The sequence below is a fragment of the Alosa alosa genome, chromosome 12 (assembly GCF_017589495.1).
Source record: "Alosa alosa isolate M-15738 ecotype Scorff River chromosome 12, AALO_Geno_1.1, whole genome shotgun sequence".
NCBI lineage: Eukaryota > Metazoa > Chordata > Actinopteri > Clupeiformes > Clupeidae > Alosa > Alosa alosa.
The window spans coordinates 19,730,135-19,744,103 of record NC_063200.1 but is presented as its reverse complement, the minus strand read 5'-3'; the positions used below and the strand labels follow the sequence as shown (position 1 = coordinate 19,744,103).

At 40.8% G+C, this 13,969-nt stretch overlaps 1 long non-coding RNA gene across 1 annotated transcript; it reads right to left on the bottom strand.

Annotated features, from left to right (window-relative positions):
- Positions 1 to 5,258: 5,258 nt before the first annotated feature.
- On the bottom strand, positions 5,259 to 12,287 carry LOC125304265. The gene is made up of 3 exons (XR_007195216.1): positions 12,144 to 12,287; positions 10,694 to 10,805; positions 5,259 to 5,300 (listed from the first exon to the last, which is right to left on the bottom strand). It is a non-coding gene; the product is annotated as an uncharacterized LOC125304265 (long non-coding RNA).
- Between the last annotated feature and the right edge of the window lie 1,682 nt (positions 12,288 to 13,969).

The following is a 13,969-nucleotide window of genomic DNA, read 5'->3' as shown; positions in this document are numbered from 1 at the left end:
GAAAGGCACAAGGGTGCAGCTTATTGTCCTTCTTGGATCTCTAGGATAGGACAGCACCAGCCCCTACCTCCGAGGCATCCACTTCAACATTGAACTGACACGACGGATCTGGCATGATCAGAACGTCTCTTGAGCAGCTGGAACGCCTTCTCCACCACTTCCGACCAGCAAAACCTGACTGAGGAAGACATCAGAGCGTCAGAGGGGAGGCAATAGAACTGTAGTTACGGATAAATCTCCGGTAAAAATTGGCAAAACCCAGAAACTTCTGCAGATCCTTGCGGGACTGGGGGGTAGGCCAATCAATAACTGCCTTGATTTTAGAGGAGTCCATCTCAATACCACCCTCAGAGTTGACAAAGCCCAAAAAGGATCTGGAGCATTGATGGAACTCACACTTCTCCGCCTTTACATACAGTTGGTTCTCTAGTAACCGCTGGAGGACTAACCGGATATGCTGAACATGGTCACGAAGAGACCTGGAGAAAATCAGGATATCGTCCAAATAAACAAAGACAAACTTGTTTACCATGTCTCTCAGCACATCATTGACAAGGGTCTGGAAGACAGCTGGCGCATTAGTAAGTCCAAGGGCATTACGAGGTACTCATAGTGCCCTGAGGGTGTGTTAAATGCCGTCTTCCATTCATCTCCCTCCCTGATTCGCACCAAGTGATAGGAGTTACGAAGGTCCAATAAAAAAAACCCACAGTGGAACCCTTTAACAGTTCAAAGGCAGAGGACATCAAGGGAAGGGGATATCTGTTCTTAATCGTGACATCATTGAGGCCCCGGTAATCAATGCAAGGTCTTAGTGATCCGTCCTTCTTGCCAACGAAGAAGAACCCTGCCCCTGCTGGAGAGGAAGAGGGACAGATAATACCTGCTGCTAGGGAGTCCTCAATGTACTTGTTCATGGCCATATTCTCAGGGGGCGACAGAGAGTACAGACAACCTCGAGGGGGAGAAGTTCCAGGAAGCAGGTCTATGGAGCAATCATACGGCCGATGAGGTGGTAGAGGTGTAGCCTTGGATTTACTGAAGACGGGTTTCAGGTCTAGGTATTCCTCTGGAACCATTGACAGGTCCGGAAACTCCTCAGGTAACTCAGAAAGAACAGGTAAATGGTTAAGGGCAGACCTCAGACACTGGGAATGACAGAATGAGCTCCAGCCCAAAATAGAATTATTCACCCAATTAATGTGTGGGTTATGTTTGACTAACCAAGGGTGACCAAGGACTATGGGAATCTGTGGTGAATCAATAACATAAAATGCAATCTCTTCAGTGTGATTACCAGAGAGCATCAAACTCACCAGGGATGTGATATGGGCTACCTTGGCGAAACAGGTCCCATTTAGCGCTGAGGCAGTTAGTGGAGCTTGCAGGGTGGTTACTGGAACTTCCCATCTGGCAGCCAGTGTTGCATCAATGAAGCTCTCCTCAGCCCCAGAGTCAATGAGGACAGAGGTGGTGTGTTGATGGCCCCTCCACATCACAGTTGCTTGCAGGACAGTGCAGAAGGACGGGGAGACTCTTGAGGGAATTGCGCTCACCAGTACTCCCCGCCTTACTGGTGAGCATCGTCTTTTGTTGGACAGGTTAAAACAAAATGCCTACGCTGACCACAGTACAGAGAGGCGTGAGAATCCAACCTTCGCTGTCTCTCAGCTGGCGAAAGTCTAGTCCGGTCTACCTGCATTGGCTCCAGAGCAGGTGGAGTGGATGACCTTGATCCCACCTCAAGGGCCTGAAGAGGGAAACTATTCCCTCGACGAAGCTCGGTCCGCTGAGAGCTACTAGTTGTCTTCAACCGATGAAGCTGACCTAGCCGAGTGTCCACCCGGATAGCCACATCCACCAAGCCATCAAATGAGGAAGGTAAGTCACGAGGAATGAATTCATCCTTAATCGCTTCAGAAAGTCCATTGAAGAATGTATCATATAAGGCCTCTAGGTTCCAACCAGTAGAGGACGCCAGAGTCCGGAATTCAATTGCAAAGTCAGACACTGACCTGCGCCCTTGACGGAGGTTGAGGATCTCACGAGCAGCCTCCCTTCCCTGTTTTGAGCGATCGAAGACCTTCATTTCATCAGTGAACTGAGTGAAATTATCCTGGATCTCCACCCTGTTGCTCCAGATAGCCGTTCCCCACTCACAAGCTCTTCCGGACAACTGGGTGATGATGTAGGCGATCCTTGAACGATCCGATGGAAAGGTCAAAGGCTGCAGTCCAAAAATCAGTTCACACTGAGCTAAGAAGGACTGACAGGATCCTGGATCTCCTTAGTAAGTCTCAGGTGGAGGCAGGCAAGGTTCTCGGGCTGACGGAGCTGAAGGAGGTGGTAGTGAAGAGGCTAACTGGAGCTGTTGTACCTTAGCAGCAAGATCGGTCACGCTTGCTGTAGCAGCCTCCAAAGTCCTGGAGAAGAACTCAAGCTGTGTCTGGTGTTTCCCCAGCATTGCTCCATGCCGATCAAGAATATTCTTTATCTCTGCTGGGTCCATGATCTGGTCAGATTGTAATGTCAGGTTTCGTAAAAAGTTCAGACCCAAGTGCAGAGTTAGTTCGAAAGTTTATTTAACCCTTAAAGGAAATGTTGGGAAATTAACATTCTAAAGAATATCTGGGTTCATTGAATTCAACATAGAATTTTAGAACCTTCAATTGTTGCGGAACTTAGAATGTTCAAAAACCTACACCTTTAAGGGTTAACAGAAGAAAACAACTCCAACAAAGAACGTCCCATCATACGGTGAAAACTGAACAAAAGGCAGACCCTCGGTCACAAAACTGAAAAAATGGCAAAAGGCTGACAAACCAGAAGCACAGTCCAAAGAGTCATCCACAGGTAGTCAAAGGTCAGGTCCGAGAAGCAGTCCAAAAGGCACAGACAGGCAGATAATCCAAATCGCCAGGCAGAATCTAGTGATGTTACCCGTGAACCCCCTGCTTTGAAGCGTGTATCAAAGACATGAACCAATTCGGAGTGAAGCTTTGTATCGGAGCTTGATTCATTTTGTTTTGTGATAATCACTTGATCAGTGACGTCCGAAGCTTTGTTTCACACACACCCACGTGACTGCTTCGAAATTTAATTCAAAGCATTAAAGTTGCGGGACACAGGGGGCGCCGTTGTGGGTTGTTGAAGAAGGAGAGCCAACAGAGTCATAGTGCTGCTGACATGAAAGCTTATAACCCGGGCTTTTAGCTCAATTGTCAGCACGCTCGACTCAAGTTCCAAGGTGCGTCTGTTTCACGGGTTCGAGTCCAGGCGTGTGTAGGACTGAATCGCACAGTTTCAACACACCCCAGATTACAAATGTTCTAGGCTATGTACTCAATATAATCACAGAAATGTGTGTGTAATGTGCATGCCCATTCTTTATTCATCTCCCTTCTAAATTGATGTATTTGTTTACAAATACAAGAAATGTTCACAGCCATAATACTACCTTTATTGTTTTTCTAGAGAAGGCAATTACATTTGTATTTATGCAGGATACGAAATAGGCTAGGTTAAGCCTATTTATGACATTATTTATTTATCCATTAATTCATGCTCAACATTTATTCATCTTCGACTCAAAGACATTCATGGCTAATGTCTGAAACACTTCGTGACACAATGCTATCCTTAACTTTCACCAGCAGGGGTCTTCATAGAGTTCCGAAGCTTCGAGTACTGAACCTTTTTTCGATACAATTGGATTGAAAGCTTCACTGGTTCAGAAAGCTTCAGTTCGCCATCAGTAGCAGAATCAAAAAACAGGTCACAGGAAGAATTGAAACAGGCGGGTAGACAGAAACATGTAGAGTCCAACAGAGGCTTGAAAGTGCTCAGACAAAACGCTGGGACAATCTGACAAACTGGGGCTGACAACACACAGAATAAGTAGGCCTAATCATTAAGACTAAATAAAGAGCAGGTGAGCAGACAATCAGAAAGGGACAAACAAGAAACAGGTGAGCACAAAATGGCCGACTAAGATGACAACAGGAAGTGAAACATGACAGGTGAGGGTGGGATCTTTACACAAAGAAAACAAAAGCACATGGTTGCAAATACCCAAAATGTCCAGCACGTGTCATGAAAGCAGGAATACTGACAGTGACAGGCTTTCAGAAAATATGTGGTTTGGATATGTAAAATTGCTTTGCCTTTGAGTTGGAGCTGAAAATTTGTCATATGTGTACCCCTTTTTAATGTATTAATCTGTCATGTAAAGCACTTTGGGTCAACTCCTGTTGTATTTAAATGTGCTATATAAATAAAAGTGACTTGACTTGAGTTGTTGACTTGACTCTATTGATTGTGTTATTAAGTCCTTGTGTTAAGTCCTTGTATGTGAAATTCTTCTTAATAAACCTGATTCTGATTCTTACAATTTTTATTATGATTATTATTATTATTATTATTATTGTTACTACTACTGCAGCTACTAGGCCTACTACTACTATTAGGCTATTATTATTATTATTATTATTATTATTATTACTATTAGAACCACATTCCTCCCATTACCCACATTGCATTTTGTTAAATCTTATTCTCATCTGACGTCAGCTCTCCAGTGGCAAGGTAGGTTGTATCGGTCTGATATTATACATGATCAGAATTATTTTGAGGATTGAACCCAGAGGAAACTTTTGCTTCTCATTTGTATCCCTTCTGTTGCTAAAGAGGCAAAATGGTGATTCTCTTTTAAGGATCATTTAAGTATTACTTTTGTCACAATTATTTCTCATAATTTTTTGCCTTAGGAGAAATAAAACAAGCAAAAGATGAGACACATAACAATAAGACAAGAAGGAGTCACATAAGAGATATTAGTTTGAGAAGCAGGAGAAATACGGGAGATCTCTTATATGCTTGAGTGTAGTCTCACTTACAACTTGTTTCTCCTTAGGAGAAATAATAATAGAACAGATGGAGTCACATAAGAGATATTAGTTTGAGAAGCAGGAGAAATAAGGGAGATCTCTTATATGTTTGAGTGTAGTCTCATTTACAACTTGTTTCTCCTTAGGAGAAATAATAGAAACAAATGAGGAGACATTGCAATGAGAAACTGTTGAGAAGTAGGAGTTACAATTGAGATATCAGTTTGAGGGTCAAAAAATAGGGCACTCCATAGCATTTCAAACTTTTATTTTATAAAACAAAGCAAAACAGTTGTACTTTAAAAATGGACTTTAAGCAATGGGAGCTTGCACAGATGCACTTTGTGCCAAAGCGTGCCATACTGTGTACAATGGTGGATGAAAGCGTGGGCTGGTCAATCTGCATCTTTTATCCTGGTGGTGGAACCAACCAAAGGGAGGAGGGAGAGAAGAGCAGAAAATAGAACATTGTTAGTTTGTGAGCCACTCAAAAATACAAAGTAAGACATTTGTTTGACCGTCTGCTTTCATAACTGTGGGAATTTTGATACAGCACAAAGATCAGACACACCTTATTAATCACTTAACCCTCTAGGCGCCACAGGCGACTATAGTCGACAAGATGCGGTACTGAATAAAACGGCCGATTTAGTCAAATAGGGTGTCATATTTCGTTCGACTTCCACTCCACTAGATGGCAGACATGTCATACGTCATCCCGAGTCGAAAAAAAGGACACGCTTTAAACAAAACTTTCTAGCTACAGGCGCATTGAATCAGTGCATGAAATACCGGAGCTGGTGTGCGTGTGAAACCACTTTGTCAGAGCGATATTGTCAACGTCAGCGGTATTTGCATTAGATTATCGTCTAATGGCATCAAAAAGTTTACCTGAAATGAAGTGTTGGGTCTTCTATTAGGCGGACCCTGATTCTGAAGGGGAATATCTGCCTTCAGAAAATGGCGGTGATTCGTTTAGTGAGGCTTCAGATGCGTCCCCTGCCTTGCAATGATGCAGCTGGACAAAGTGAAGTTTACTCCATAGTTTAGCTTACACCAAGCACAAACGTTGAATCGTTTGCCCAATGTCACTGGTGGGAATAATGTTTCACGGGTTCGGTGTTCATCGGGAAGTTAGCAGGGTGTTAGTGGTGTGGCTTAACGAGGCTGGAGGTAGCCTAATATCCATAAGCTAGCTTCTGTCTTCTGAACGTGTGCCTCTCACAATCGCGGCGACAGTAACGTGGTGGAGCCTTTGTCTAATGCCACTGGGTATGTTAGACGAGGTCGAAGTGCTCATAGGACAGTTAGGGGAACGTTGTGGCAGTGTGGGGAGTCGCAATGAGAATGACAGTAGGCCTAGTCCGAAGGCGCAAATTCTCTCTCCACTCGGCGCGCCGAGGCAGATCTGGCCATGCTGCTTTCGCATGGTGGAGGTGGTGACACGCTCTCTCCCACTCCCACACACACACACACACACACACACACACACACATTAGGTCATGCATAGTCTATCACAAGATGATGGGAATGCCGCCCCTGTATGGATAGGGATAGGGAGTCATTATCTCTACAGCAAAAAGGCCTGCTACAAAAAAAAGTCAGCCATTTAGTAATGATTTACACTGTTGATTTGCTATCTACTTCCCTGATCATTTAGGACATACAGTACACTATGTGTTCCTTTTTGTGTGTTCATGTCCTTGTGATGTGTGTCTTTGTCAGCTAAGAAAAAAACAAAAAACATCAACAAAAACAACAAAAAAAAAAAAAAATACTAATTGTCTCTTGTCTTGTCTCGTCATCTCACTCCCTGATCTGTGCCTTGCCGTGGCAAATGAGCTTTTGAACTAAACAGGTCTTGTCTACTTGTGTTTTTGTGTCATCTGAATAATATATATGTGCCCCATACATGGAATCAGAGTGCCTACTGTATGTAGTAAATGGAAAATCTCTACAGCAAAAGGCCAGTCTACCGCTACATGCATTTGGTTTTGTTTCTGCCATTTATTAGTAATGATTTACACAGTTTGTTCACTACTTACTATTTACCTGAGCATTCAGTATTGTGCAATATAGCATTCAGAAGGTGAGGGACATTTTGGGGGGAAAGAAGTGGTGCATTTTATCATTCAAACATGCAACTTTTCATGAAAATTCTATAATCCAAGATGGCCGCCACCATATGACGTCATAATATGCAAATTAGATATAAACATTTAATCTCTACATACACTTTGGGTCATCCTTAATATTTCTCTAATTTACAGAAAGTCTCTATCTCATCACTTTTAAGATATAGCCTTTTGAAATGAAGATGTCAAAATTGATCGTTTCGGAAAAAACCTCTGGCGCCTAAAGGGTTAAACACAGAATGGGGGATGTGATAGCTACCACTCACATTTGCTATATGTTGCCCAATTGAAAAACAGATTTTATTGATATATTTGTCAAGCTTAAACAAGTTTGTTGAATTCCCTCACCTCATCTAGTGAGTAAACTGTATTGTCAGGCTAGGATTAACCCCTATCCAGCTTACCGCTAGGCAAAACCTTGTTTTGGTTGGACTAAAACCTATTCAGTGTAAAAAAAATGGGCATCTGAAAATAGTTTAGTTCAGAGTCCTGATGTCAAAAAAAAAAAAAAGTAATTTGGGCAATTTTTTTTTGTCATCTGGGAGCTGGCTCCATAGTCAGGACGCATAACAACTAAATGCAGCGTTGCCTTGTTTAGTTCTGATAGTGGGTTTCAACAGGAACATTTCTCCTGTCATCACTGAGGTTTAAGTGATGAGTATTGCTGGAACATGTCACACAATCTCATTGAAGGGCAAATCTGGTGTAAACTGATTCAAAGCCTTGTTGTTCGAGCTCACCAGGCACTATCCAAAGGACAAAGAACAATAAAATGTGTCATAACCTATGGACAAGAAAGTAAAGCTGACTCAATATGGCAAAAAAGCATTCGGTATCTTCTTTCCATTACAGGGTTTCCCCAGGTTTGACCACCCCAAATAAGACTAGACCTTTTTAAGACCATAATGACAATTAAAACAACACTTCCTCATGATGTGCTGTCCTCTCCTTTTGACTGATTATGTTGATTCATTGCTGCCGGTGCGAAAACCCAAAGTATTGTTTGCGCATATTCCAAGAAATTAGACTAGTGTAGTTGTCCCGATACCAAAATTATTGTTTCGCTACCGATACCACATCAAGAATAGCGATTTCGATACTTCTTCGATAATTCTTAAAAAATCTATTTGATTTGGGGGCCCAGACCACCTTGACATCATCAGTAATATTGAATATAGTGTTATCATTCACACCAGTCTCTTAGGCATCTTAGATTCTGCTTGACTCTTTCCACACACACAGAAAATTATGGCTTATTTCATATGTTTCTATTTCATATACCTTCAAATTCATATAAAGTGTACAGTTAATGTATAGTATTTTTTAATCTGCATAATTACTATTAATCTGCTTAATTTCTAAACATATTTAGTCATTTGAATACTTAATATTTATTTTTAAACTATTACACCTAGGCAAATTTTAATGTGGTGTGTAGGCCTAGGTGTAATTGAGTGCTTTGTCACTTTAAGAAATAATTGAGTAATTACTGTAGCCTTCAGTCTCCACGGTTTTAGGCTAGTGAATAATAGTTGCACATAATGTATAAGGATATGTGGATGCAATTCATTGTTGTCTGTCATTAGATAAAATAAAATGTAAATAAAAAAACTATCAAGTTCAGAGAAGGGATCATGTTCAATAATGATTTTAGCACTAATGACGGGTGACATACATGACCTGAGCTAGCAGAATTAGTTAGCAAGGAGCTCTCTCCAGATGTAAAAGTTTGGCTGCCTATTTCTAAATGACATTAAACCCAATAGTAGACCCACGTACATCTCATAGCCTAGGTAGGTTAGCAACACAAAGTTGAGAGGTGCAAGTGAGCAAATCAACTTGATATTAGCCTATTATTATTATGTGTTACCACAGAATCACTTAAGCTAAACTAGCAGCCATGTCTCGCTGTTTATGGCACGACAGCTGCGCATGTGTGTGAGGAGAAAAGACGCATAGCCACAGGCTTGGGGAGGAGGCACTAGAAGCATGCCTTGTGCACACGAACAAGAACACGGTCATTCTTAAAGGAGAATTCCGGTGTGATATTGACCTAACGTGTGTTGAAACATGATACCGAGTGTAAACGTATGTCTCATAGCCCATCTCGGCTTGTCCCCTGCACTCCAAAATCTGGCGCTAGTTAGCCGGTGCTACCAACAGCTTTTTCAATGGTGGTGCTTCGGCATCGGGCTAGCCATGCAAATAAATGGTATTTTAATGATTCACAGGTATGATAAGGGATCAGATTCCAAAAATAATTCAGTGGAAATGCATGGATTCCAGTTTCTTCCAGTAGCAGCAACTGGAATCCATGCATTTCCACGAATTATTTTTTAATCTGATCCCTTATCATACCTGTTCATTCTTACTCGTTGCTTCGACTTATCGCGGACTAAATTCAAGATGGCTGCAAACGCTAAACTTCTTGAAGATACTGTCTGTATAAATCGTCTTGTAAGTAAACTACCAGTGTTTTTCAAAGTTCTGAATGTCTCGTTTTAAATGTCAGGGCCCTCGAAGTCTACCAATGAAGTGTGGAGATACATTGAGCCTCGTAAATGGTGTAAAACAGTGATTTATTTGCATGGCTAGCCCGATGCCGAAGCACCACCATTGAAAAAAAGCTGTTGGTAGCATCGGCTAACTAAGCCAGATTTTGGAGTGCAGGGGACAAGCCGAGATGGGCTATGAAACATCCGTTCACACTTTCGGTATCATGTTTCAACACACTTTAGGTCAATATCACACCGAATTCTCCTTTAAAAGTATTGATACTAATAAAATTAGGTATTGTGACAACTGCTAATAGCTATTGCGACACTTTTGTAGTATCGGTGCACCATGCAACCCTAAATTAGACGATCTCTGATGTTACGCAACCCCCTGTTGAATTTTCACATTGTTGTTGTTTTTTCCCCCCATTTCTCCTTGCTTGCAGGCTAGTATAATTAAAATTTAAGACCTTCGTTTAAAAAATTAAGACTTCGGCAACGGAATTTAAGACTTTTTCAGACCTTAATTAAGGAACATGACATTTAAGACCGTTTAAAGACTTTTAAGACCCCGCGGCTACCCTACATTAGATCAGGAATACCAAAAGTACTTCTATACGGCTCTGGGCTATACTTCCCTGTCCATAACTCAGAATTGGCTGTGCCACATTTTCTTTTTCCTATGAACAGCACACAGTGATTTCCAACAAGAGCTATGGATCAATTCATACCGGATTTGTCCTTTAAGTGATTTGTAAACAAGTAGGAGTGCTTTAGGGTCAATCCGGTAAATCAAAGACAATGACTCAATATTACATCTAAATTAGCCCGAAACATTTAGCTCTGATTACTCAAGAGACACTGACAATTGTCAAGAACAAAAACAAAATACAGAAAATACAGTATACAACAAATATTGTTGGTGAGTTAATCATTTTGGCCATGTCATTTTTTTTTACTTTTGATGCATGTTGTTCAGCCCATCTGTAAAATATCTTAAAATTTCGCCTCTATCGTTTCTATGACAATGTGATTTTGTAACTTTCGTAGCTACACAGTTTGACGTTAACTGTATAAAAGTTGAATACTTTTAGTGCAATAGAGGCCTACCCTTTATAAAAAGCCCACCAATAATGCTCACCACAATTGGAAATAATTTAAAATAAGAGAAAATTACCCCAGCTTCATGGATGTTTTGGAACCTCCAGCCCTCATAACAAAAGCCTCTTTGACCTTTGTGGATTCCACAGCTGTCCATCCGCAGAGCGTTCCACAGTGCATAACGTAGGCTGCAAATAAAAAGCAAAATCAATCTATCAGTGTGGTAATAATAGCTCTGAAACTGACAGTTCCAGTCATTGATTAATGATTAGCTTAGTGATTAGCTTAGATTAGTGATTGATTTTGATTAGCTGAAACGTGTTCCTTTCTGTTGTAATTCCCAAGTTAACCTTACACAAGGTTACACATCCCTACGCAAAGAATGGTAAAAAATGAAGTTGTTACAAGCTGTGGCCAATGTTCCACTTACCATTGTGTGACAGTCTACATGAACTATTTATTGGTGTAGGGGTGTATTTATAAAACCATCAACTGTGCATAAGGTAAGACAACCAGGCTGAAATGACTAAAAGAGGAATACAATAATCTGTTGGAAATTTATCTTAATGCCTCATTTAAAAAATAAGGAAAAAATCCAACCTTTAAACACACCAATATTCTTTGTGAATGAACCAGGTATCGTAAATTAATAAATGTTATTCCTTAAAATACAGGAGGCATAAGTAAGGAACCCCCTATGTTAAAATCCCATAGAGGCAGGCAGATTTTTATTTTTAAAGGCCAGTTATTGAATGGACTCAGGATACTATGCATCCTGATAAAGTTCCCTTGGCCTTTGTAATTAAAAGATAGATACAGTAGATAGCCCCACATCACATACCCTTCACCATACCTAGATATATCATGGATTATTTCAGTTAGGCTAATAGCTGGTTTGATTTGCATGCTACAGATTCTATTAATTGTAAAAGAAATGTTGACTGGTAAGTTATTCATGACTGCAGATGCTGACTTGCCTATCTCTCGATCCCTCGACCGCAGCAACGCTACTTTCCTAGTTTACCTGGGTTACTTACAAGAATGCCCTTTCACTCCTGTTACAATATGTAATTTGTAGCAGGTTAAACAAAAGTGAGAACATATTGCAATTTGATCTGATGGTCTAGCGTAGCACTAGTCTTCCATTTTTTTAAGAAGCTCGCGTCCTCTTTTCAGTGGCATTGAGCTGGAACCAGTTTAAACCAGTGGCAATAACGTTAGCTTCGTCATCTTGACTGACATCCAAAAGACATTTTAAAATTCCGTGCATTTTGGCTACAGCATGGCTTAACACCATTCAAACCATACAGACTAAAGCTGTATAAGGCAAAGTAAGCTAGCAACGTTAAATTGTCTAACGTTAGCTTTATATGATATACAAGCGGCACAGCCAGGTGATGTAACTTACAAGTAGCTAACATTAACTAACTAGCTAACTTTATGTGCTGCTTCGTCAGGTTGTTCAATGATATATTGAGTCTAAAAATATGCAAGAACGTTAGCAAATTACCAAAATGTTAGTGTACCTTCTCTGAGTTTTCGTGGTGGCAAGTTCTGCACAATCCTTCATATACCCACACACCGTTTCACTTGGTTTCACTGGGCGCCAAATCTAGACTGCATTTTCTTCTGCGCACGAGTTTATCACGTCCGACCATCATAGACCTCTGGAGTCTAACTTGATTTCTCTAACTTGCTAACAAGTCGCAAGTTCTGGGGTAGCAAAAATCTAATTGTGCCGCCTTCACGTACCATTGATTATAATATCTACTCGGAAGGTTGAAGACAAAAGTGCGTTCAGGAAAACGTCTGCCTCATAGACATAATATACATAGACGCCGCATTGGCTGCTGGAAACAAGAAATGCGGCCGCCATCTTAGACCGGTCATACTCCTCGTTGCGTTGCAGCAGAAGACACAAGATGACAGCACTGTGCAGCATGTTCCTTCTCAAATCGGGCGGACCATACTCAGGGATTTACTTTTCACAAGTAAGATTTAACATAACCGTACTATTGGTTGTATTTTGTGAATAGAATATTACCAGAGCTGAGAAGGAGCAATCTTTGATATTACTGTATGAAAATCGTAGCCATCTAGCTAGGCTATGTTTACTCGGTGTTCACCCAGCTATGAACTGAGACTTGATAAGTCATATTCCATAACACTGACTTAGATTACAACTGACACAAGAAGGCTATTGTAGAAATAAATCGTACTAGATTTGGCCACGGTAATTTTACACAAGTGGCACAGACTAGCCTATTGGGCAATCGCTAGCTGCTACTTGTAGCCTAAGTGTGTTGGTGGTAGCCTCACTATTTCCTGAATAAAGTAACTTTTCAATAGCTCAACTTCTTTATTTATCAAGTAGCTTAGCCAGACAAGCTACACTTTTTCTTGTCATGTGAAATTAGCACAATTTAAAGTAGCTTCCTATGTAGTGAACTAGCCTACTGCTGTGTTTGTGTTAGGCTACTAATACATTTGCCTGGGTGGTAGTTTTGTATAGTGTTTTATTCATGGCAGAGTAACTGATAGTTTAGCTCACTAAAATTTCGAAGTAGCTTGCCCAACACTGTATTATTCACATGTCATTTACCCTAACAAGAATAAGATGCCTCTCAAATTCCTTTTAATTCATTTATTTATTATTTTGTATCTCTCCAGAACAACTGCCTTGTTCAAGAAGACTGTGAATGAACTGAACGGTCTCCTCACACCCCTGGAACTGAGGAAGGTGCAGCTCTTCACTCTTCATCTGCTACACTGTGACTGAATGTTTGATTTATGAGCTCCACCTTCATCACCTGCATTCGCCACTCTGTGTCCCATTTTCCCATCGTCTGGTTGACTCAGTCCTCTTTTATGGAGTTTACCCAGTTTACTAATCCATCTTATTTGCCTACCTGCTGTCTGAAGCACTTTTGTTCTCAGCCAAAGTGTACCCAAGCAATTTTAGCAAGGTGGGAACATACAAAATGACATGCACCAGTTGTGGAAATCATAGAACCAACTGCATGACGGTAACTCTGTCTCACTGAGCCTGTGAAGACACTCCCTGATTCTTTGATTGCAATGAACGGATTGATCTTAGCAGTTTCTAAAATGTTTCTTAATTCCTTTTTATTTAATCTCTTCATTGGGGCTGGAACCTTTCTGTGAACTGTAAATAACAGATGCTGTTGATGAACCCATTGACACTGTACAAGTGACAAGTCACCTTTTTGTCTTGAATTGATGAACTGTTACACTTACTATGCCAAACCAATGTCTGTTTTTTAAGGATCAGAAACAAACCTACAAACTTGCACTTTACAATATTTATGGAACTTGTCTAACAAATGCTGTT